This window comes from Corythoichthys intestinalis, chromosome 7 (assembly GCF_030265065.1).
Source record: "Corythoichthys intestinalis isolate RoL2023-P3 chromosome 7, ASM3026506v1, whole genome shotgun sequence".
Classification (NCBI taxonomy): Eukaryota; Metazoa; Chordata; class Actinopteri; order Syngnathiformes; family Syngnathidae; genus Corythoichthys; species Corythoichthys intestinalis.
In genome coordinates, this window is record NC_080401.1 from 13,421,522 (window position 1) to 13,427,521 (window position 6,000).

Sequence of the window (6,000 nt, forward strand, 5' to 3'; positions counted from 1 at the left end):
TCGTTGGCCTTTTTCTGAAAAATGTCAAGGCAACTGAGTGTCCGAAGTTTCTTCAAAAAGCCCCAAAACGACGATGGTGTTGATAAAAGAGGTGAAAAAACAGGGAGTGCACAAGTGGGCACGCAATTCAAGTCCATGCGCACCAGGAGGAAAGTGTGAGACTACGTTCAGGCCACAGCAGGTGAACTGTTAATTTCATTGTTCCATATGCTACATATGGTAGGCTACCTAACTACTGGGGCCACAGTTAGCTGTTTTTGTCACTTCGGAGAAAAAGTTACATATTCATCTGCTTGATGTGTGATGGCACGGTGTGGATTCTCTGTTAAGCTTGTTCGGACAGAATATTAATTTAAAATGAATGAAAACTAAATACTATTGAATATGTTGAAGCGGTATGCAATGTTAAGAGTCTTGTTAGCTCGAATTGCTGTGTCCAGCCGCTGTAGCTCTGCTGCTCCCTGTGAACTCTCTATTCAAGCCGGAACGCGCGCGGCTCTTAAGTGTCTGTCACGTGACTGTGTCGTAGCCGGTAACGCGCTCGGCCAAATGGACACACAAGTACGGAAGGTGAATTATGCCAAACAAAGGGTCACCACAATGTCATTATCATCATTTTAAAAATTTAAATGACGGGTAAAAATAGATTATGACCGGATTTTTATGACCCTGTCAGTCAAAATGACAGACAACGAAAAAGTCTAGCGCAACCTCTGGAATGAACGTTCGTTCATTCAAAACCAGTGCATTCACAGTCACTCTTTCCATTTTTGGGGGGAATTTACAGGTTACTTTCTGTTAATTTTAGAACATTTACAAGTCACTTCCTGTTGAGTTTGAGTCACTGCCTATTCATTTGGGAGATTCCCAGGTCCCTTTGTGTTCTGTGACCCAAAATCAACAGGAGGTGACCCATAAAATGCCCCAGAATCAACAGGAAGTGACCCACAAAATTCCCCCAATAAGCAGGAACTGATTGAAATGCCTGAAATGCCCCCAAATTACCTCTTGGCCTGGCATTAGTAGCCGCTGACAGCCATAGACGTTGAATCCGTTTGAAGTGGGAGGGTTGGCAGCGAATGTTCATTCGCTGCCACCCTCCCACTTCAAACGGATTGGACGTCTACTAGTGATAAACTCATTCCAATTCACAGCAGAAGCTTGTTTTTCCTGTTTATTAGTTGTTTTGTAAAATATCCTAGAATGATTTCCTGACCAATGTATCGATAATCATTGTATCGCCATATGATGAGATCGTCGTTATCGTGACCTTTGTATCTCAAATTGTATCGTATCGTTAGCTACCAAGAGGTTCCCACCCCTAGTACAAATAGATAAGAGATAGCTTTGAAATATTCTAATCCATAATTTTCTTTAACAGTAAACTAAACATGTTTTATGATTGTTTTTGTATTTGCAGTTTTTAATGGTGCAGTGCATTACAACAAGAACTCATTCCTAGGTTTTGCATTAGAGAGACACGAAGTGGCATGCAACCCTCAATATGATGCAATAAACAGCATAACAACAAACATTCAAATGTCAAAGTCCGCTCATCAATTGCAGCAACAGTACCGCAATATTGAAGAAACCGTGGTAAGAGTGGTCCACAGAAACAATGCATTAAAAAGAATGTAGTGAGTGTCCTAGTGGTTTTGTGGTTCATCATTGGCGCCCCACATTACATCATGTTTTTAAGCATACAGTAAATCACTGATGTTGTAGTGGTACACTCGTCTGACTTGCCTGCCGGCAGTGTGGGTTCAGTCACAACTCAAAAATTGTGAATATGAGTGAATGATTTTGCCTGAAGCCAGATCCCACGACCCTTAACAGGATAAGCAGTACGGGAGATGGATGGATCGAGTTATACAGTGCATTGACTATATTGCCATAGTTTTTGCCCACCTGCCTTGACTCGCTTATAAATTTAAGTGACATCCAGTCATAAATCCATAGGTTAATCCATAGGTTTTAGTATGACGTCGCCCCGCTCTTTGCAGCTATATCAGCTTCAGCTCTCCCGGGAAGGCTTTCTTCAAGGTGAATAATCTGTCATATGTGTCTCTGTATTGTTTTGTAGAAATATCTACAGTCACTGGACTTAAGTTGAATTATCTGAGAATGCAATTAATCATTTCTAGTCCACCACAAAAACACCCAAATTTGTTTTTTTAAACCCTGTTCTTTCATGAGGAAAAACTGCACTCAATTGTATTTTACGGTATTAAATCACACTGTATGACATTTACCCTATACACAACCTGCAAAATATGAGCACAAGAGCATCCTTGTTCTTCTGTGGTGTTTACTGGCTTTACAATTTGAGCAGTGGATGAGCACCACCAATTGATATTGTTCCTCCACTGCACGGAAACCCAAATATATTGATGGTGCTACAGGGCTCCAGACTGATATTTTTAGCTTGGAGCACAGTGGCCTCTATCTTAAAATTTTTGGGTTGCAAACAGAAGATTCAGGGGCGTACACTGTACTGTCGCTGTCACTGTACTATTTAACCTATAGACCCTTCTCACCGACGTCACAGAATGACGTGTCGCTGTATCCGGCCGCCATATTGTCCGTCTCTGTTTAGCCTTATTCTCAATGGTTTCAATTAGTCGTTCAGTTTATAGAGCAATTCATGGAAGCCCCGGTGCTTTCAGACACTGTGAACTCATTGGATGCATTGCATAAAAGGCGTTATGTGGAAAAGCTTCAGTCTATCCATTCGCCCGATCCATATTTGATGCCTAAATCGATATTTTTCGATCCGCTGTCTTCGCCCTCTCTGCCTGACATCTGCTACCCTGATATCTGCAACTATCTTTTCCACAGAAACTCGGCCTATTCTCACGAAACTTTGAAAAACTTTAAGAGCAGCACTCTAAGAAACATTACCCTGTGTGATTTCTAAAATGGCGACAATCAAAAAAAAAAAAAAAAAGGTGACTGCGATGGCCGACGCTTCAAGGATAGGTGGATATTGGACTATTTCTTCATTAAAACACGCAACAACTGCGTCTGCCTCATTTGCAAAGAGACTGTCGCTGTTTTCAAAGAGTTCGATGTGACGCGATAATATTACCGAACAAGACACGCTGGCATGTACAACATTACAGGGAAGATACGCAGCGAGAAATTATAGCAACTTGAAGCTAGTTTAATTTCACAGCAGCAGTATTTCGCAAGAGCCCGAGTGTCGAAAGAGAACGCCACATAGACGAGACTGTTGAAATTATGAATTTAAAAAAATAATAAAGCAAATGTGACACACAGAAGGGTTTGCTAACATTTGTTTAAATATATTGTTCTATGTAAATCAGCCAAGGTAGCCCCCCGCATTTTTACCAAACCAAATCTGGCCCCCTTTGCAAAAGTTTGGACACACCTGTTTAACTGATGATCCGTAGACGAGGCCAGCTTCTTTCACTTGGTACCAGCTAAATATTATTCAAAATGTAATGATGGTGGAAGAAATAAGCATCTTGAATTTGAAACTGTATGTTGTCGGCAATTAGCCTCGCAATGATCTTAATTGTGGTTGTCAGCCCAAAACCGTCTAAAATATATATTAAATGCATCTTACCAGATATAAAATGACTACTACATAATCCGTGGTTATCGTTTGGAGCCCAGTTTTCTCGTCGAATTGCAGCAGTCCATCTCGCTCTCCTCTCCGGGTCTCTCGGAATACGGTAGAATTTCAAGTCTCTCCGTCTATCTTCTCTGTTATTGCAACCAACCGCCACACACGCCTTCACCATTTTGATTATTAACGTTAACGAGCAGAAAAACACGCCATAATAGGAGGAATTTACGTAGCGGTAATGCGTCAACACGACAAGTAGACGGACAACATGGCGCGGAGGCGTGGTTGTGACGTCATGTGAGTAGGGTCTATATATACTTTCGTAACAAATGCATAACAACTACAATCTTATGAATAAATATTTTATTCTCTACAACTTTTGACATCAACCAGTATACTCCTTAGAAATTAGTTTAATATGGGAATTTTGTTCTATTTCTGTCACCGTCACCTGGCACTACAACCAATCGGCAACGGATTTATTGATCGACAAATCACCTGCGAGAACACTGGCCAACTTGGAAATTTATATCCACACGCCACACTTTGTCAACATGGAGGAGCGTATCATTCTAACAATGTGCGACCAGCACATACTTTATGATACAGTGGTATGAAAAAGTATCTGAACCTTTTGGAATTTCTCACATTTCTGCATAAAATCACCATTAAATGTGATCTGATCTTTGTCAAAAACACAAAGATGAAAAAACTCTGCTTTAACTGTCCCAACCCTCTCCGCTTCCTTTTTTTCGTTTATTTTATTTAACCATTAAAGTCAGTCAACAAAGGTTCATAGTTTTAAGGGGGCACCATCATGTCTGTGAAGAGTATGCGGTATAAACTGTCTGGATTCAAAAAGATCAAATGTTTCCTGAAATCTCTCAAACTATAGAAGGTCATTTGAGGTGCCTTAAGCCAAAATCAAATTTAATGAATTAATGGAAGTCCAGCTGAAGAGCAAAAATGTCTTTGAGATTTCTTATGTTTCATATAGTGGTCAACAAATGAAAAAGAACGCACTTATCCAGTAATTACTGTGTACCATCTGTAAACTTTTCAGAAGAAATGTATGACTGAATCCTGAGCAATGATCTTGTGGTTAGGAGCTTTTGTACCTGCTTAACGGTGCAGGCTGCAGTACACCGAAGACGGAGGAGGAAAGATGACGTCTCACGTCATTGCAACATGAACTAACGAAGGGAGGATTGCACAACAATTTTCTTTAAAGATCCTGTATGAATGATTTCATAGCAGTTGTCACGAGCAACTATTTTAGTTGTCTCTCTTATGTTTGAATCGAAAATATTCCCGTCTTCGTTTTTCTTTCTTTTGAACAGGTTTTTAAGCAATTTGTTCTTTAAACAGTTTTTGTTATTGTTTTTTTTGGGGGGGAGGGGGTATTGTAAATTAATAAAAATACAGAGAAAATCCTCCAACTTTCGTGTGACTACATGCATTATTTGCCCGAAGACACGTTTACGTGACTATTGAGGAAGTGCGGTGACCAATAGACTCAAAATGGTAACTCCTCTCCTTGTGATGGCAAATGCCGCCACAAAATGAGACGAAATACAGCAAAACATCTGATTCCTGAACAATTTTTCAGCCTGCATCAGGTAATACAACATTTAGGAGACGTTCTAAGAAAGCACTTTGCCACTTACTTACCAATTTTCTTTTTAGACAGGTGTTCAACAGGACTTCCAAGCCTGACCTTTTCATAGCAAAGGTAGGCCCCTGATTTTTATCAGGGGTGTAAGGCTATTTATATCCACTATAATTAATATGTGACCACTTTAATTACTGTAGCGCTATGCTTTTGTACGCAGTCTTTTCAAATCCTGTTGTTTTGTGCACTGAAGTACATTTTATTAGATCTGCAAAGTAATACAATGCAATATATTACACACACACACACACACACACACACACATGTATATATGTATATATATGTATGTATGTATGTATATACACTCACCGGCCACTTTATTGGGTACACCATGCTAGTAACGGGTTGGACCCCCTTTTGCCTTCAGAACTGCCTCAATTCTTCGTGGTATAGATTTAACAACGTGCTAGAAACATTCCTCAGAGAATTTGGTCCATATTGACATGATGGCATCACACAGTTGGTGCAGATTTGTCGGCTGCACATCCATGATGCGAATCTCCTGTTCCGCCACATCCCAAAGATGCTCTATTGGATTGAGATCTGGTGACTGTGGAGGCCATTTGAGTACAGTGAACTCATTATCATGTTCAAGAAACCAGTCTGAGATGATTCCAGCTTTATGACATGGCGCATTATCCTGCTGAAAGTAGCCATCAGAAGTTGGGTACATTGTGGTCATAAAGGGATGGACATGGTCAGCAACAATACTCAGGTAGGCTGTGGCGTTCCAACG